Consider the following 19,890-nt stretch of genomic DNA (forward strand, 5'->3'; position numbering starts at 1 on the left):
AGGTGGTCCTCCAATCTCTGGTGGCAGTGGCTGAGTCCTGCGGATAGCCAGGTTGTGCAGCATGCAGCACACGACCACAAAATGGGAGACTCGCTCCGGGGAATATTGTAGGGCTCCACCGGAACGATCCAGACAGCGGAACCGTTGCTTCAGGACGCCGATTGTTTGCTCAATGATGTTCCTGGTCGCTTAATGGCTGTCGTTGTATCCCTCTTCAGCAGGGGTGCTGGGCGCACGGAGCGGGGTCATCAGCCAGGTACACAAAGGATAGCCTTTGTCCCCGAGAAGCCATCCTCGTGGGTGAGGCTGGGCCTGGAACATGTCTGCCACAGAAGTCTGGCGCACGATGAAGGCATCGTGGCTGCTGCCTGGAAAGCGGGCATTGACAGCTAGGATGAGCTGCCTGTGGTCACACACCAGCTGGACGTTGAGCGAATGGTAGCCCTTCCGGTTGCGGTAATCCTCGGAATTCTCCAGAGGTGCCCGCAAAGCCACATGCGTGCAGTCAATGGCGCCCTGCACCATGGGGAAGCCCGCGAATGCTGCAAAGCCCATTGCACGCTGTTGCTGCTTGGCAAGGGCCATGGAGAAGGAGATGAACTGACGTCTCCTTTTGAAAAGGGCATTGGTCACCTGGCGGATGCAGCAATGCACGGCGAACTGGGAGATGTTGGAAATGTCCCCAGTAGCGGATTGGAAGGAGCCGGTGGCATAGAAGTTGAGAGCCACCGTCACCCTTCACTGCCACCGACAGAGACGTCCTGCTCCTCAGATGTGGCTGCAGATCACCGCCAAGCAGGTGGCAGATCTCTGTGACCACCTCCCTTCGGAATTGCAGCCTCCGAACACACTGCTCGTCAGACATGTTCAGATAGGAGAACTGCTGGCGGTATACCCTGGGTGGGTAAGACCTCCATTCCCGACACCTGTTGCCCCCTCTCCGTCTAGCCAGGACTGCCACTCTCTCACGGCGTCTGTGAGCCCTTTGGATGCAATGGAGAAGGCCAGTGTTTGCACCCATTGCAGCCCCCATTATATGTTAGCAAACAATGATATGTCAATGAAGGCAAAGACAAGTGGAAAGCTGTGGCCTGAAGCCACAAGTACCTGTCCGAGTGTTGAGCCAAAGCAGAAAGCTCTCTACCTTGGTCTCTCTGCAAAGATCCGTCTCTCAAGAAGGAGTGCTGCAAAATGGCAGCCTTTTCTAGTGCAGGAGGAGTGCCCTTTAATTTGCGCCCCCCGCATCGACTGAGAACCGTTCCCCTCTACCAGTCGCTAGGGGCACCAGGCGCACAATAGGGCATCGCGACTGAATTTCCGGTTTGGGGTGCACAAAGGGCGTTGCACGAGGAAATTACGTCAGGATCTGCGCGCGCAGCTGAGCGCGCGCAAAGACTTTGCGCCGCCGCTAAATCGTGAGTGAAGTTGGGGAAAGGCGCAGATCGCGCTGCGCCCGGCCGCTAGCCGCCTAGCGCCCAACATCTACTCCTCCTAAGGCGCTACCAGCTGGCGCAAGCAACTGAATTTCTAGGCCTATATGTTTTAGTGACGTTGTTTGAGGGATAAATATTGGCCAGGACACCGGGAGAACTCCCCTGCTCTTCTTCCAAATAGTGCTGTGGGATCCTTTACGTCCACCTGAGGAAGCAGACGGGGCCTCGGCTTAACATCTCATCCGAAAGACGGCACCTCCAACAGTGCAGCACTCCCTCAGTACAGCACTGGAGTGTCAGCCTGGATTTTATCCTCGAGTCTCTGGGAGGACTGACTGAGATTTGCCCACGAGGTTAATGGCAGATTGATGTCCTCCTGCAATGACTCCTACCATCCATCACACTCCTCCACCTCTTTGTGCTCCAAGTAAACCAGGAACAATACCATCTCAAAAGGAATCGCCAAACTGCAAAGGGTTAACGGGCGCTGCAGGCACGGCCCAGCTGACCCAGAGAAGATGGTGGACCTGCTGCCCCTGGATCAGCATGCTTCTTCACCAGCTGTTGCACAGCAGTGGCCCCAGAATCCAATTTCAGAGAGTTCTGACTATGCGCTGCCCTGTGCCTTTAAACCTCATCATCACAGAAATGCTGCATTGTGATTCTACAGTGGCCATTTTGTACGGGGCCGCCTGATCCTAACATACAAGCAGCGGAAGTGGAGGAGAGTAAGGTCGCGAGTCGCTAGAGCGTCAGTATTAGCACAATATTAATCCGCGCACCTCTCTTGGGCTGGGGCAACTCACCCCAGGCGCCTCACCGCTGGTAATCGGTAGGCAGTGTAGTTGGGGGCGGCCGTTTGGGGCAATGCGTCTCTGCCCATATTTTGCTCTGCCATGTGCCTCGAAAATAAGTTCCCAGCAGAGGGGAATCAGTCCCTAGGAGTCCGCAAACTCACTGATGGTGCACCAAAGGGCACCGTTACCACTCCTGGTACAAGCTGGCATCACTGGGCCAGACCCCATGATCCCAGATACCAGGCCATCCATCCCCCATGGGCTAGAGCTGTCCCAGTTTCTGATAGGTGTTCCTGCCATAAATAATTTACCTTTACATGCTTGAAGGCATCAACGTGAAACAGCAGGGTTGGGCTGTTGATGGGGACAGTGGTAGGGAGATACTGAGCGGCCAAATGCGCCTGCAGACTAGTTGGTGAGGAAGATGGAGGGTGTGGCAGCACCTGATGGACCGTGAGGGGCCAAGGACAGTTTGGGTTTCATTCTGCTGGCTCCTCCTCCTGCTTGGACCTATTGCAGTCCTGCTGGAACCCAGGAGCCCCTGGTCAGAATTCTGCACCGCTCCCAGATCACAGGACCCGAAATAAGTCCTCACAAATCTCAACACTCTATGCCCCGTGATTCCAAAGCCCTGGTGCTCACAGATGCCACAACCTGCCCAAATGTTCCTAGAATTTCCCCGTTCAATGTTCCCACTGCCCCATTACTGTACACATCTAATGAACACACAGATACCTTAATAACTCACTGCCCCATTACTGTACACATAAGAACATAAGAACATAAGAAATAGGAGCAGGAGTAGGCCAATTGGCCCCTCGAGCCTGCTCCGCCATTCAATAAGATCATGGCTGATCTGATCCTAACCGCCAATCCACTATGACAGGACTATCTCCTGAATCTAACAGCATTAGACACACGAAAACAGGAGCAGGATCAGGCTACACGGCCCCTGGGCCCGCTCCGCTACCCACAGGGCCATGACCTATCCGAACCTAGACTCATGTCCAAATTCCTGCCCGCTCCCCGTAACCCTTAATTCCCTTTTCTACTAGGAAACTGTCTATTTCTGTTTTAAATTTATTTAATGATGTAGCTTCGACAGCTTTTTGGGGCAGCATATTCCATGGACCTACCACCCTCTGAGTGAAGTAGTTCCTCCTCATCTCAGTTTTGAAAGAGCAGCCCCTTATTCTAAGACTATGCCCCCTAGTTCTAGTTTCACCCATCATCTGGAACATCCTCCCTGCATCCACCCGATCCAACCCCTTCACAATCTTATATGTTTCAATAAGATCGCCTCTCATTCTTCTGAACTCCAATGAGTAGAGTCCCAATCTACTCAACCTCTCCTCATATGTCCATCCCCTCATCCCCGGGATTAATCGAGTGAACCTTCTTTGTACTGACTCGAGAGCAAGTATGTCCTTTCTTAAGTATGGACACCAAAACTGTATGCAGTATTCCAGGTGCGGTCTCACCAATACCTTGTACAACTGAAGCAATACCTCCCTATTTTTATATTCTATCCCCCTAGCAATGAAAGCCAACATTCCATTGGCCTTCTTAATCACTTGCTGCACCTGCATACTAACCTTTTGAGTTTCGTGCACCAGGACCCCCAGATCCCTTTGTACTTCAGTACTTTCAAGTTTCTTGCCATTAAGATAATAACTTGCTCTACGATTTTTCCTGCCAAAGTGCATAACCTCACACTTTCCAGTATTGTATTCCATCTGCCAAATCTCTGCCCACTTACTTAGCCTGTCTATGTCCCCTTGCAGGTTTTTTATGTCCTCCTCACTCACTACTTTCCCTCCCATCTTAGTATCATCTGCAAACTTTGACGTGTTACACTCGGTCCCCTCCTCCAAATCGTTAATATAGATTGTAAAGAGTTGGGGACCCAGCACTGACCCCTGCGGAACACCACTGGTTACTGATTGCCAGTCTGAATATGAACCATTTATCCCAACTCTCTGCCTTCTGTTAGATAGCCAATCCTCTATCCATGCCAGAATATTACCCCCAATCCCGTGATTTTTTATCTTAAGCAATAATCTTTTGTGTGGCACCTTGTCAAATGCCTTTTGGAAGTCTAAATACACTACGTCCACTGGTTCACCTTTATCCACCCTATATGTTACTTCCTCAAAGAACTCCAGCAAATTTGTCAAACATGACTTCCCCTTCATAAAACCATGCTGACTTTGTCTTATTAAATTATGATTATCCAAATGTCCTGTTACTGTCTCCTTAATAATGGACTCCAAAATTTTACCTACCACAGATGTTAGGCTAACCGGTCTATAGTTTCCAGCCTTCTGTCTACTGCCCTTTTTAAATAAGGGTGTTACATTAGCAGTTTTCCAGTCTGCCGGGACCTTTGCTGAGTCCAGGGAGTTTTGGAAGATTATTACCAATGCACAGATTATTACCAATGCACAGATACCTTAATAACTCACTGCCCCATTACTGTACACATCTAATGCACACACAGATACCTTAATAAATCACTGCCCCATTACTGTACACATCTAGTGCACACAGATACCTTAATAACTCACTGCCCCATTACTGTACACATCGAGTGCACAGATACCTTAATAACTCACTGCCCCATTACTGTACACGTCGAGTGCACACACTACCTTAATGATACCTTAATAACTCACTGCCCCATTATGTACACATCGAGTGCACACATACCTTAATGATACCTTAATAACTCACTGCCCCATTATGTACACATCTAGTACACACACTGATACCTTAGTAACTCTGCCCATTACTGTACACGTCTAGTGCACAGATACCTTAATAACTCACTGCCCATTACTGTACACATCTAGTGCGCACACAGATACCTTAATAATTCACTGCCCCATTACTGTACACATCTCGTGCACAGACTGCCATGTGCTTTGTTCCTGTTATTCAAACACCTTTCTGTAAAATTATGTTTCTTAAGCAATCAGAATTTAACAGAAATGAACTAAGAATGGATTCTTTATTTACGAATGACCTCCTGAAGTTTATGAAGCCGTTTAACTAATGGGAGATTTGTCTTTCTGTTATCTGTAACTGTCATTAACTGGAAATCAGATTAACAGCTCGAGCACCTGCTTCCCAACAATGGACCAGCGTTTACTGGGAAAAGTGAGATTAGATTAATTAATGAGCAATTGTCACGCCATTTCCTCACAGTTGTGAACAGTGAGTACGTGTCTGTACCTCACTGATCGGTGTGACCCATGGAATGGACTCAGGCCTCCTTGTATAGGGCTTGAATGTGGGATCTATGCATTGTATTTCCACAAGACAGAGTGGCCTATTTGAAGGGCCCTGCCTGATGTTAAAGGGACGGTAACAGCCTGAAAATGGTGTTGTGTCACTTCCCCCCAGTTTCAGCTGGCATTCTGTCCGCCACCCTGGCCAGCGTCCTGAGATGGGCAGATGGCCCGTCTGTTTGTACGTGGTGAGGGGCCACTTTTAATTTGCAAATTGGGGTCCTGATGCGTACGCAGAACCCTGATTGCGATGATGCGTCACAAACGGGCAAATCGGTGCTGCACAGGCTCCGCCCACTTGTAGCGGCGTTGAGCGGTTGAACCAGCGGTCCTTAAAGGGGCGCTGGGAAAACGGCCAAAGCTTCTTTGTAATTTTTATTATCAAGTTTTCAACTAATTTGCAATTGAAGACAATAATGTAACAAGTGTCCTGTAAGGAATGATGTTAATCAGCATCGTTCAATGTCTTTTCATGTGAAACATCGATTGTAGACACTGCACCTCGATATTCTAGAGTAATATGTGGAAACTCCGTTCTTCTTTGGACACTGATCCAGCTCCCCAGAACACTGTCGCACAAGATGGTTCCTCCTGTGTTTTCGAAGTGAAAGGGGGTTATTTTGGCCAAAGGGTGAAAACAGGCGCTAAATGGGTGGTGTGCTAATCAGAAACACCTGTTTGAAAGTCTGGATTTAGCAGAAAAAGGGACCAAGGTTAGATCCTTGGGGGATTCCAGAGGTAGTGGTGCAGGGCTGTGTGGCCAACTGTATCAAACACTGTGGAGCGGCAGAGGACAAGAAGGAATTCTGCACCATAGTCACACAGAACGTCATTTTGTGAATTTATCCAGAGCTATCTCAGTGTTGTGGGGAGGGTGGGAAACATACTGGATAGATTCAGACAGACTGTATTGAGGGAGACGAGCATGGAGTTGGGAGGTGATAATGTATTCGACGATCTAACAGAGGAAAGGGAGGTTAGCGATGGGGCACTTGTTGGAGAGCACTGATGGGGTCAAGCTTGGTTTTCTGAGGAGGGGCTGATGGTGGCAGTTTTGAAAGGGGAAACAATGTTCCCTAAGGAATGGGCGCTGTTAACAATGTCCACTAGCTTGTGGTCCAGGAGCAAACATTGAGTGTCCAAGAGTTGAGTGGTCAAGAGTGGAGTAGGGTTCTAGAGATGGGCATGGGGGGGATGGAGAGAAGCTGCAGGGTAATGGGGATCTGGGCTGTACAGGGTTGGGGAGTGTGGGGAAAGTCAGGAGCAAGGAAAGGGGAGAATTGGCAGAGTCAGCTGTGGAGATGGTTTCAATCTTGAAGACAAAGAGGTCCACGATCTGTTTGAACCTTGAATTATTTTCCCCACTGACTTCCCCTTTTGTCCTCACCAGCCCTGCACCCTAGAATTTATCGATCTCATTGTGTGACTCACATTGGGACTCTCGGATATGCAGCAATAAGAACATAAGAAATGGGAGCCGGAGCAGGAGCAGGAGCCGGAGCAGGAACAGGCCATTTTACCCTCGAGCCTGCTCCGCCATTCGATATGATCATGGCCGATCTGGTCATGGCCTCAGCTCCACATTCCTGCCCACTCCCCATAACCCTTGACTCCCTTATCGTTCAAAAATCTGTCTATCTCCACCTTCAATATATTCAATGACTCCGCCTCCACAGCTCTCTGGGGTAGAGAATTCCAAAGATTCACGACCCTCTGAGCGAAGACATTCCTCCTCATCTCTGTTTTAAATGGGCGACCCCTTATTCTGAAACTATGCCCCCGAGTTCTAGATTCCCCCACGGGGGGAAACATCCTCTCTCCATCTACCTTGTCAAGCCCCCTCAGAATCTGATACGTTTCAATAAGATCACCTCTCATTCTTCTAAACTCCAATGAGTATAGGCAATCTTCATTTGTTTAACAGGTCTGGTAACAAAGATGAAATAACAATGAATGCTTTAAACACCTGCGGTGACTCGTTTGAGGTCTGACATTCTACTATCTGTCACGGCCGTTACCTGGAATCAGATTGTCAACCAGGTGAGCATTGCCCTGACAATGGACAAAGGGATTCTTGGAAAGTGAGATTGGGACCAATTCTGAGATGCGATGATAAGACGGTATATAAAGGGCCGGAGGAGAGAGCAGCTCATCACTCGACATCACAGCTCGGGAAAATGAAGCAACTTTCTCTTCTGGTGCTGTTGGCCGCGTTGTGTGCGATCGCCCTCCATTCTGCTGGGGCCGGTGAGTGATTATAACACGAATTAACTGTTCAATTAGGGTCTGAGCTCAGATGAGTCAACTGGGATATGGTATGGTTAGAGGGAGTGGGCGCGGAATTATGGGAAGAAGGGCTTGCCCAACAAGTTTACTGGAGGAATTCGAAGAAATGTTGAAGCTTGCTGAACACAGAAATTGTGTGGGTGCCAGATATTCAGCAATGCGTTAGATACTGGGCCACAGTAAAGGGCTGAATTTAACTGTCAGTGTTGCTGTAAAACGGGAGATTGCGGATTGGTTAGACCCCAGCCCCTTATACACCCCGCCCCTTACACACCCTGCCCATTATACAGGCATGACTGAACTCATCTGTGTGGACCACATTAAACAGAGATACAGGCTGTAACTTAGGAAATATTCTGCACTGAAATTCCAGGATAAAATATAAGATGTTCTATTTATTGCAGAAGAGGCACTGCGTGGAGACGATGATTCCCAGTCTGACGAGGATAAGGCAAAGATGCAAGAGCTGGGTAAGTGTTAGTACTGTTTACACGTCCATGCGTTTCTCTGCCTTACAGACCAGGTCCCACCCGCCACCCCCCTCCGGCTCTACGCTGAGCGAGAGGATCTCAGGGGCATCACAAACGGGGGCAACGCCCTGGGTTAGAAAAGGGGAAATTGGCCACGAATGCCACTCTCGATCGCTGTGAACTTCCTCTGTTGAGGGTCAGTGTCTGAGGGCAGAATCCTGGGCTGGGACTCCCTCCTCAGTCACATAGCTTGCCAATACTTCCTGTCGAGGCTCCCGCAACCTCTAGGGTGACCATGGCCATGGAGCCTATCCCAGTGAATGGGTCAGCATCTTAATGAGTGGGCAGAAATGGAGAAAGATTGGAGAGGAACACACAAGGCACACTGTCACTCTGAAATGACACTGATGGGGAATGAAAGGAGGGGAAACAGACTGCAGTGTGAGTGAGTCCAGGGGCAGCCTCTCCATCCACTGTGTGCAATGGGCTGAGAAATGTAGGTTTCCAGGGTTTCTATTGTCAGGAACCGACCCTGACACACAGCCCGAGTAAAACAGGAATAAAAAGTAACTAAGGAGGAGACCGCACACATCTCTTCCCACTCTTTACCCTATTTCACAGTGTGTGATTTGGGATCGGTGGGATTGCTTCAGGAGGCAGTAGTCTATCTTGGAGTATCTCTTGTGGGGGTTTGAGTGGAAAGTGAATTAGTGGAAATAGAAAAGAGAAGGCTGAGGGGTGACCTAATAGAGCTCTTTAACATTATTAAAAGGTTTGATAGCGTAGACGTAGACAAGGTGTTTCCACTTCCGGTGGAGTCCAAACTAGGGTTTATGAATATAAGATAGTCACTAACAAATCCAATAGGGAATTCAGGAGGAACTTCATTACCCAGAGAGTGGTGAGAATGTGGAACTCACTACAACAAGGAGTAGTTGAGGTGAATAGCATAGATATATTTAAGGGGAAGCTAGATAAGTACATGTGGGAGAAAGGAATAGAAGGAGATGTTGATAGAGTGAGATGAAGTAGGGTGGGAGGAGACTGGTGTGGAACATAAACACCGGCACAGACCAGTTGGGCCGAATGGCCTGTTTCTGCGCTATACATTCTATGTAATTCTATGAGGAGACAGCAAACATCTCCAGTCAGCTACTTTGAATATTGGAGTAATCGTGGAGATAACTGATAATGTGAGGAGATAATCTACACTGGTAGCAGTGTGAAAATACAACACTTTCTATTCATTTCAGAAGAGGCGCTGCAACAGTTGGAGGATTCAGAGTCTAAGGATTCCAACCCACAGAATCGAGACCTGGGTAAGTGTCAGGAACATTAACAAGTCAGTCTGTCGCTCCACAATAAAGGTCCTTTGCTGCTGAGACACAGAGCAGGAAGTGATGCTTCAGGTGTACAGAGCCTTGGTCCGACCCCATCTGGAGCACTCTGTTCTGTTCTGGGCACCGCACCTCAGGAAGAATATATGACCTTGAAAGGGGTGCAGCGCAGATTCACCAGAATGAGACCGGGGCTTAGAGGGTTAAATTATGAGGACCGCTTGCATAAACTTGGCTTGCATTCCCTTGAGTTTAGAAGATTGAGGGGTGATCTGATCGAGGTGTTTGAAATGTTAAAATGATTTGATAGGGTAGACACAGAGGGGGAAAGAATGGGTTGCTTTGCGCCCCCCGTTAGCGCCCGCGGGGGGCATTAACGAGGGAAGCCCTTCGCGCCCGGGCATGGCGCTGCTAATGCCTCCTGCGAATGTCAGCGGGAGGTCAGCAATGGCATTGCGCCGCCGACAATGTCGCCATCGCGGTGTACAGCGCCCCGCTCGTGTCCTGGCCACAAACTTCGATCGCGCCCCCGACCTTTCGGCGGACGATATGTCCAACAGGGTCAGGATGGCGTATTTGCAGCCGCGGCGGTGCAAGTTAAAGGGGCAGCTGTTGGGCAGCCAGTTTTTTTTGGCTGCCTGCTAGCACCTGCCCCCCTTTCCCTTTTTTATTTGGGGTGCCGGCTGCGATCGCTCAGCCTAGCACTCCTCGAGTGCTGGGCTTCTCTCCCAGCAGCCCCCTCCCCGGTGGACCAGCCCCTCCCCTTTAATCAGGGGAGGGAGGCCTGTAACACCTCGCCGCTCCAGGAAGGAAAGGGATCGCTTCCAGCAGCGTCCTGCCTCCTGCTTGGGGCGCTACCACTGAATTTACAGCGCGGGGGTGCTAACATTTTCATGGCGCTAAACGTAGCACCCCGGCTAAGTCAACTCCCCAAAGGGGGCGCCACTGAATTTCTCCCCATAAACTATTTCCTCTAATGAGGGACTCAAGAACGAGGGAACATAATCTTAAACTTAGAGCTAGGCCGTTCAGGAGTGAAATCAGGAAGCACTTTTTCCACAGGACGGGTAGTGGAAATCTGGAACTCTTCCCCCCAAAAGGCTGTGGACACTGGGGGTCAATTGGAGTTTTCAAGACTGAGATGGATAGCTGTTTGTTGGGTCAGGGTATCAAGGGATATTGGGCTAAGGTGGGTAAATGGAGCTGAGGTACAGAGCAGCCATGATCTCATTGAATGGCGGAGGGACTGAATGGCCCACTCCTGGTCCAGGTTTGATCCTTGGTCTGTGCAGAGAGTGAGCTGATCTCAGCCAGGTCAGAATAGGGAGGTTATCTGGGTCAGGAGGGAGTGGGTCCCTTTAAAGGGGCCACACCGCTCGTATTCCCAGAGAGACTGTGCCATTTTGTGTCATTCTGTGCAAACTGCAGAATAAAAGATCAAGAAATGAGATTTGACAGGATTTCTATTGGGAATATATTTGCTGTTGACACTGAAGCACTGAAGACTGTCATATACTTTTGTCAACATGAAAATCACCCAGTGCTCAGTGATAACTAGCAAACTTTACCAAACACAGAGGATCCTGAATACTAACCAGCACCGTCTCTCATCCTGTTTCCTTAGAGTCAGCGCCCCCTGAGCACATCCAGAAACGGTTTCTCAGCCTATTAGTTGGAGCTCTCGGCCACCTGCTTGGTAAGTATTTCCTTTTAATGAATGAGACAATGTGATAATGAAAGGATTGATGGAGGGGCTTGGGTAGAGATTGACATCGTAACAGGATCGGATATTTCTGGCACCCACTTGGATGCCGAGGAAAGTGACCCAGTCTGAGGGCTGGTGCCCGGGGGGTGTTTGAGAAACGAGCCCAGTGGGCTGGAGGCTGGCAGGGTCTCAATGGAGACACATTTTACTGTCTGGGATGTATGTGGATGTCGGTGTGTCCCATTACTCAGTAACTGTGCAATAATCCCACAGTCCACACCGTGGGTTAATACTGGCTCCGTCCTCACTCTCTGTAGTCATAAATGTGACTTATTTCCCAGGGAAATCATTGATATTTCCCCATCAGAATGGAGTTCCATGGCAGTTAATGTCTGACAGGAAAACTGTTCTTTTAGATTATCTGTTCTTGGGATCTGGGTGATGTGGTAAAGGACACATTTATAGTCCAGCCCTAGTTGGTAGAATACTCATTTCATATATTGTATGTACCCGTATTTATCTCTATGTACCTAGAAGTACCTATGTGTAGTTGTATGTATTTGTATATACTTACAAGTACCTGTACCTGTCTGTATTTATGGGTAAGTATATGTGCCTGTATATACTTGTTTGTTCTTATAAGTACGTGTATACACACACATGTAATTGTATTCTGCCCCTCGGTAACATCATGTGGAGACACAGAATCATCATTGCAGGGTATGCTGATGACATCCAGTTCTACCTCTTCACCACTTCTCTCAACTCCCCAATTGACTGTGTGTTGTCGGGATGCTTGTCAGACAACACAAAGCCCATCAGTGGTTGCAAGGAGTGTGGAGAATACAGTTGGTCGTCAGTCCTGGGTGAGTCACAATTCAATTCAAAAGCCTCGTCCTTCCCGTTAAATCCCTCCGTGGTCTTGTCCCACCCCGTCTGTTGTAGTGTTTCTCTCCACGTGAGCCACTGCCTGATCCAACTCGCCCCATTCCCTTTAATATTCCTCTTTTTCAAGCAACTATCTAATTCCCTTTTAAAAGAATCGACGGATTTACTTCAACGCTGGTTTGTGGCCGAGAATTCCAGATTCCAACCAGCCTCTGTGTAAAGAATTTGTTTCATCCTCCCCTTTAATTCTTTCTGTGATTATTGAAATTTTAGGCCCTCTAACTATCATGTTGGGGACAGTGGAAACAATGGGCAGGATTTTCATTGAGCCGTGGAGGCGGGATTGGAGGCATGTGGGGAGGTTAAAATCTTGAAATCGGGGACACAAACCCATTCCAACCCCAACCCGCCACCATGCCCGTTTCAAAGGAGGCGGGTACCCGACCCACGCTGGGACTCGCCTCCCCGAGGCGGGAAGGGGATTAGTGCCAATTAACTGCCTGTTAACAGGTAGTTAACAGGCAGTTTTTAGCCTAATCCTTATTTTATTGGTGAAGTGTGGGATTCCCGACGGCTCCAAACCACGCCAAGTTAGCGAGGCAGGCCGTCGGGATGAAGGGCTTGGAGGGGTCGAGATATCCGGTGTTCATGTGAGTGATGGGTGCATGAGTGCAGAGGTAAGTGTGTTTGGTGTGGGTAAAGTATTTAAAGAAGTTTTACTTACATGTACTTACCTTTACAGCCTTCCTTCCTTCAGATCTCGGGAGTCCCTCATCTCACCGGCACAGAAAGCAGAATGGCCGCGATCTGTCAAAATCTGCAGCATTCAGCTTTCTGTTCCGGAGAGATCTCTAAATCATCCTGAGAGGAAGGAATTAACTTAGAGTACGGATTGTCAGTGGTTGACAGCTTCAAACAGCTGTGAAACGCTGATATTTCATCTGTCAAAAGTTCGACAGATGAAATGACAATTTGTGACGTCACCTGTTGCCGGGTGGCCATTAATTGGCCTGCTGAGCGGGCTCAACAAGGTCAATCAAGTGAAAATCGCGTAGGTTGGCCACAACTCGATGGAGGCGGGACTACAACCCCGAAAGTTGTAGTCCCGCCTCCTCAATGAAAATCCAGCCCAATCTCTCTCACTTTACCTGCTCAGAACCTTTCACAATCTTAAAGACCTCTATCAGGTCACCTTTCTCAGATCCGGTGAAGAAAAGCCCCACCGTCTCAAGTTTCTCTGCATAACTGTGGGCCCTCATCCCTGGTAACATCCCAGTGAATCCACACTGCACCTTTCCCATTGCTTCTGTGTCCTTCCTATAATAGTGGCCAAGACTGTGGGCTATTCTCCACACTGGGGCACAGTTCGGTGCTATGGCAGTGCAGAAGCTGGGCCAGACTAATTGGCGGTGGTTGAAGAAATGCAGGGAGTGAATCATTCATTAAAGAAGCTGCAACTTGGAACAAAAACCCAGAAGAGAGAACGGCAGAAAGGTGTCATTTTCTGTCTCCTATTTTAAGTCATTTAATCCATAAGCGAGACAATCCACCTGCTGAGGACACGACTGACACTGCGAAGTGAGGCCTGGGTAAGTAGAAGTCATTCCCAGCTCCTCTTGACTCTGAGCTGAACTGTGCTGTGCTGCGAATCGCAGAGAAGCAGACTGCCGAGCTTAAGCACGGCTGTCTAATTATTACCTTAGAGATTTCTGTTCTTTTTCGGAAGCAATAGATCAGCAACGGGAGGCTTCAAGGAGGAGATAGTTCAGGTACAGACCAGACACATTCCTTTGAGGGGGAAAGGAAGGGCATCCAAAGCTAGAGCTCCCTGGATGACTAAAGAATCTGAGATAAAAATAAAACAAAACTAGGAGGCTTATGATAAATGTCAGGTTAATAATACGGTAGAGAGTCAAGCTGAATACAGAGAGTGCAGAGAAGTGAAAAAGGAAATAAGAGGGGCAAAGAGAATGCATGAGAAAAATTCGCGGGTCAGATAAAAAGGAACTGTAAAATCTTTTATAAAGATATAAAGAGTAAAAGGATAGTCAAAGGAAAGGTGGGGCCGATTAAGGACCTAAAAGAAGATCTTGTTGTGGAGGCGGAGCATGGCTGAGGTACTGAATCACTGCTTTGCATCTGTCTTCACTAAAGAAGAGGATGCTGCCAATATTACAGTCAAGGAGGAGGGGGTAGAGAAATTGGATCAGATAAAAATAGATCAAGAGAAGTTACTTAGATTGGCAGTGCTCAAAAGTTTAAAAGTCACTCGGTTGCTGAGGGATGTAAGGGTGGAAATAGCAGAGGCTTTGGCCACGATCTTTCAATCCTCCTTGGATCTGGGGTGGTGCCAGAGGACTGGAGCATTGCAAATGTTACAACCCTGTTCTAAAAAGGGACGAGAGATAAACCAGGTAAGTAGAGGCCAGTTAATGAGTAAAGCAGCCACAATGTGCATGGTGCTACCTTGTATAAGGGGCCGCCGGTGATTTAACCCCGAGATCCAGGTGGAGAGCCTGTGTGTTGCAGGTGAAAGATAATTACGATGAGACGTTCTGGATATATTCGGGAGAGAGCCATATATCCAAGTTTGCCAACGACACCAAGTTAGGAGGCACGTTAAGTAGTGTAACTGGGAGCAGAAAGATGTAAAGGGACATGGATAGATTAAGTGTGTGGGCAAAACTGTGGCAGATGCAGTTCAAGGTAGGGAAACGTGAGGTCATCCACTTTGGACTAAGAAAGATAGATCAGAGTATTTTCCAAATGGTGTGAAGTTAGGAACTATGGATGAGCGAGAGATTTAGGGGTCCAGGTACAGAAATCACTAAAAGCTGGTGGACAGCTACAAAAAATGATTAAAAAGACTAATGGAATATTGGCCTTTATCTCAAGAGGACTGGAATACAAAGGGTGGAAGTTATGTTCCAGTTCCATAAATCTCTGGTCAGACCCTCTCTGGACACTGCATTCAGTTCTGGGCACGGCCCCTCAGGAAGGATATATTGGCCTCGGAGGGGATGCAGCGCAGACTCACCAGAACGATACCTGGGCTAAATTGTGAGGACAGGTTTCATCAAATAACTCAATCAAGTTTGTCAGACACGATTTACCTTTAACAAATCCATGTTGCCTGTCATTTATGAACCCATGTTTTTCCAAGTGACAATTAATTCATTTTGTCCTGGATTGTGGTGTCTGGAATTTCCCCACCACCAACGTTCGGCTGACTGGCCTGTGGTTACCGGGTGTAGGTGTAACACTGAACAAGGGAATTCAATTAGAAGAATGACTAGTTTATGTTCTATCTGCTGCAGGTTGATTGATCTCATCCTCCATAGAGCGAAGGACCATTTCATGAAGGATAGACACATCAAACTACAACTCTGGCTATTCGCCTCCATGTGCTGAAATGAAGAAATTGCTGATTATAATTTAATGAGCTGAAATCACTGCTGCTGATTTTGGAATATTTGCTTGTGAGGGTCAGTGTGACTGAGTCTCTGAATTCCATCAGCTCACTCTGAAAGTACAAACATGTGAAAATGGCACAAAACCCACTGATTACAAAGGGAAACAGCAACTAACACTTTAAATTACAGCTCAGGCCATCCAACATGTGCCTGAAAACATCAAACAAATCAGTGTAACACGTTGATAGTGGGCACTGGTCGGAGCCCTGGAGAATACTGCTGGTTCGATCCAATAATAACTGGCCCCAATTAGACTTTAGTTTAAACAGGGGCACCGTTTGAACCAGTGACTGATGATGTACTGATGCTGTAATATTTCAGAGTGTCGTTAATTAAACTCATATCACTGATGGAATCAGTGCCTCACAGCCCCTCCCTTGCTGCTAGTGCCTGTACGCTTAACACAACCTCAGCTTGTTTTGCAAAGCATATAAAAAATGAATAAAAACAAATGCATGAAAGAGTTGGTGTTTCTCAATTCCTTCTGTGATTAATTCTGACGGTGGTTTCAGGCACCCCCTAGAGTTCACATTGCTATTCCGCAGCCAGACAGTATTTGGTGCTGTTTACACAGCTCCACCATCCTTACTCGTTGTACTAGTGCAGCATTTACTGCAATGTTAGGCATTTCCAATAATGTGCTGCGTTTGTTCATTTCCTGAATGGAGAAACGTGACAATGTACAGTCCATTTGGCCAATCCCAAATTTCTAAATGCCTCACACCTGCAATTCCCCAGTGTCGCCAAAAAACTATGGAAAGTGACTTGCTTGTCAGTGTTCAGAGGAATCAGTGTCTCCCCTTCCCAGGGCAGTCGGGCGGGAGCAGGTAATAAATACACAGAAGTTTAGAGATTACAAGTAAGGAAGCAGTGGTTTGCCTGCGCTGTCTCCCTGGGCAGCCTGTTCCCCACATTCACTCTGCCTGAAGCTGCTAAGTATGTAGATATACACAGAAATTACAAGATGGAAAGAGGCCATTTGGCCTGACCAGTCCGTGCTGGCATTTACCTTCCAGCCAGCAAGTCTGAGCTGTCCCTTCACCCACCCTTCCTCAGTCTGAACCCTTGCCTCTGGTCAGAGTCTGTGGCTGTGCCCGACCATTCATCAGGGCTCAGTTGACCTTTACCCTTTAGAATATTCAACACTTTCCTCGGATTCCTCCATACTTCCCATTTCAGGATGCCCTCTAGTGTTTTCCTACTACAGACGGTCATGCTCACTACCCCTCGGTTCCCTTTACCTTCATATCCCATGGCTCAGTTGGGAGCATTCCTGTCTCTGAGTTAGAACGTCATGTGTTCAATCCCCACTTCAGACTTGAGCCCATAATAACCTAGGCTGACACTCCCAGTGCAGTACTGAGGGAGTGCGGCACTGTCGGGGTGCAGTCTTTGAGACGAGACATTAAACCGAGGCCCCGTCTGCCCTCAGGTGGATGTAGAAGATCCCATGGCACTATTTCAAAGAAGAGCAGGGAAGTTCTCCTGGTGTCCTGACCAACATTTATCTCTCAACCCACTCTGGTATAAAACGGATTATCTGGTCATTTATCACATTGCTTGCTGTGTACAAATTGTTTGCTGCATTTCCCTACATTACAACAGTGACTAATGTCCAAAAATACTGAATTGACTGAAACATTTCAGGATGACCGGAGGTGGTGAAAGGCGCTTTATAAATGCAAGTCTTATTTTATAAATTGGAATTACTTTTGGCCGCTTTCAATCCTGAGCCACTGTTCCTATTTCCGAAGAGTGATTTAACAATAGCTGCCAGCATGTGACTGACTTCAATACCCTAATATTTCTTATCCCAGTGTGCAATCCATCCAGAGCAGATTGTCTTCTTTCAGCTTTCTCATTTGTAATCTCTAAAATTCTGTTATTTCTTCAGCCCTCCCTTAAGATTCAACCCTATATTAGAACTGATTTCCTGACTGTACCCTACACTGATATCACCTTGAACAGATTTCCAGACTGTACCCTACACTGATATCACCTTGAACAGATTTCCAGACTGTACCCTACACTGATATCACCTTGAACTGATTTCCAGACTGTACCCTACACTGATATCACCTTGAACAGATTTCCTGACTGTGCCCTACACTGATATCACCTTGAACAGATTTACTGACTGTACCCTACACTGATATCACCTTGAACAGATTTCCAGACTGTACCCTACACTGATATCACCTTGAACAGATTTCCTGACTGTACCCTACACTGATATCACCTTGAACAGATTTCCAGACTGTACCCTACACTGATATCACCTTGAACTGATTTCCTGACTGTACCCTACACTGATATCACCTTGAACTGATTTCCAGACTGTACCCTACACTGATATCACCTTGAACAGATTTCCAGACTGTACCCTACACTGATATCACCTTGAACAGATTTCCAGACTGTACCCTACACTGATATCACCTTGAACAGATTTACTGACTGTACCCTACACTGATATCACCTTGAACAGATTTCCAGACTGTACCCTACACTGATATCACCTTGAACAGATTTCCTGACTGTACCCTACACTGATATCACCTTGAACAGATTTACTGACTGTACCCTACACTGATATCACCTTGAACTGATTTACTGACTGTGCCCTACACTGATATCACCTTGAACAGATTTCCAGACTGTACCCTACACTGATATCACCTTGAACAGATTTACTGACTGTACCCTACACTGATATCACCTTGAACTGATTTACTGACTGTGCCCTACACTATCACCTTGAACAGATTTCCAGACTGTACCCTACACTGATATCACCTTGAACAGATTTACTGACTGTACCCTACACTGATATCACCTTGAACTGATTTCCTGACTGTGCCCTACACTGATATCACCTTGAACTGATTTCCTGACTGTACCTACACTGATATCACCTTGAACAGATTTACTGACTGTACCCTACACTGATATCACCTTGAACAGATTTCCTGACTATACCCTACACTGATATCACCTTGAACTGATTTCCTGACTGTGCCCTACACTGATATCACCTTGAACTGATTTCCTGACTATACCCTACACTGATATCACCTTGAACTGATTTACTGACTGTGCCCTACACTGATATCACCTTGAACAGATTTCCTGACTATACCCCTGTTGTTCACAATTTATAATAACGATTTAGACTTTGGAATCAAAAACACAATTTCTAAATTGGTGCACGACACCAAATAGGGGGGATAGTGAATACTGAGAAAGACTACAACAAATTACAAGATATTAATAAACTTGCAGAATGCGCATATCCATGTTGAAATTCATTTGCCAATTATAAGTGTGAGGTATTACATTTTGGTGAGAAAAATAAAGAGGTCACATATTACTTGTAAAATAAGAATCTAAATGGGGTAGAGGAGCAAAGGGATCTGGGGGCCCAAATGGACTGAAAGTACTGTGTACAGTTCTAGTCACTATATTATAAAAAGGATATAGAGGCACTGGAGAGGGTACAAAAAAGATTTACAAGCATGATACCAGAAGTGCGAGGTTATACCGATCAGGAAAGGATGAACAGGCTGGGTCTCTTGAAAAGAGAAGTCTGAGCGGTGTTTAAAATTATGAAAGCCTTTGATAGAATAGGCACAGATAGAGTGTTTCCACTTGTGCGGGAAGAGCAAAACTGGAGGCCATCAATATAAAAGATAGTCACTAAGAAATTAAATAGGGAATTCAGAAGAGACTTCTTTACTCAGAGTGGTGAGAATGTGGAACTCACTAAGTACTACAGGGAGTAGTTCTGCCAGGTATCAGGAAATACAAATACAGGAAACTTTGGTTTATCTGGAGGTTGTATGTCCGGAAACCTCGCTCTAACGGCAGAAATCAGCAGCCGTTTTGTTAGTTTTTTTTTCTTTTTTTCTCTTCTCCTAACATGTTTTTTTTTTAAAAAACAGCCAGTCTCTGGAAAGTCTCTCTGAAGCTGTTGCTAAGCTACAGAGACGCTTCCAAGGTACGGGCCGGCTGTTTACAAGCTGTTGCTAAGCAACAGTGTTTTGTCAGATACGGAGATGAAAACCTCCGTATCCTTCAACATTAGCGCTGGTCTGTCCGGAAGTTTTCATAGATCGGCATCACGCCGGTGCCGGATATCGCGAAGTTTCCTGTACGTAGGAAAACAACTCCAATTGTTCATCTTTCTAAGAACAGAGAAGATTACAGGGAGA

The 19,890-nt window shown here is 47.1% G+C and overlaps 1 protein-coding gene and 1 long non-coding RNA gene across 2 annotated transcripts in view; one reads left to right on the top strand and one right to left on the bottom strand.

The window, feature by feature from the left end:
• LOC147101885 (tubulin beta-4B chain-like) overlaps positions 1–19,890 on the bottom strand; it is a 167,399-nt gene that overhangs the window by 90,271 nt on the left and 57,238 nt on the right. The window lies entirely within an intron of this gene.
• On the top strand, positions 7,689–16,134 carry LOC147101887 (uncharacterized). Its single transcript, XR_015073408.1, has 5 exons — positions 7,689–7,767; positions 8,211–8,276; positions 9,530–9,595; positions 11,238–11,309; positions 15,524–16,134. It is a non-coding gene; the product is annotated as an uncharacterized LOC147101887 (long non-coding RNA).

Source organism: Somniosus microcephalus, chromosome 23 (assembly GCF_052327205.1).
Source record: "Somniosus microcephalus isolate GS21.2 chromosome 23, FLI_Smic_1.0, whole genome shotgun sequence".
NCBI lineage: Eukaryota > Metazoa > Chordata > Chondrichthyes > Squaliformes > Somniosidae > Somniosus > Somniosus microcephalus.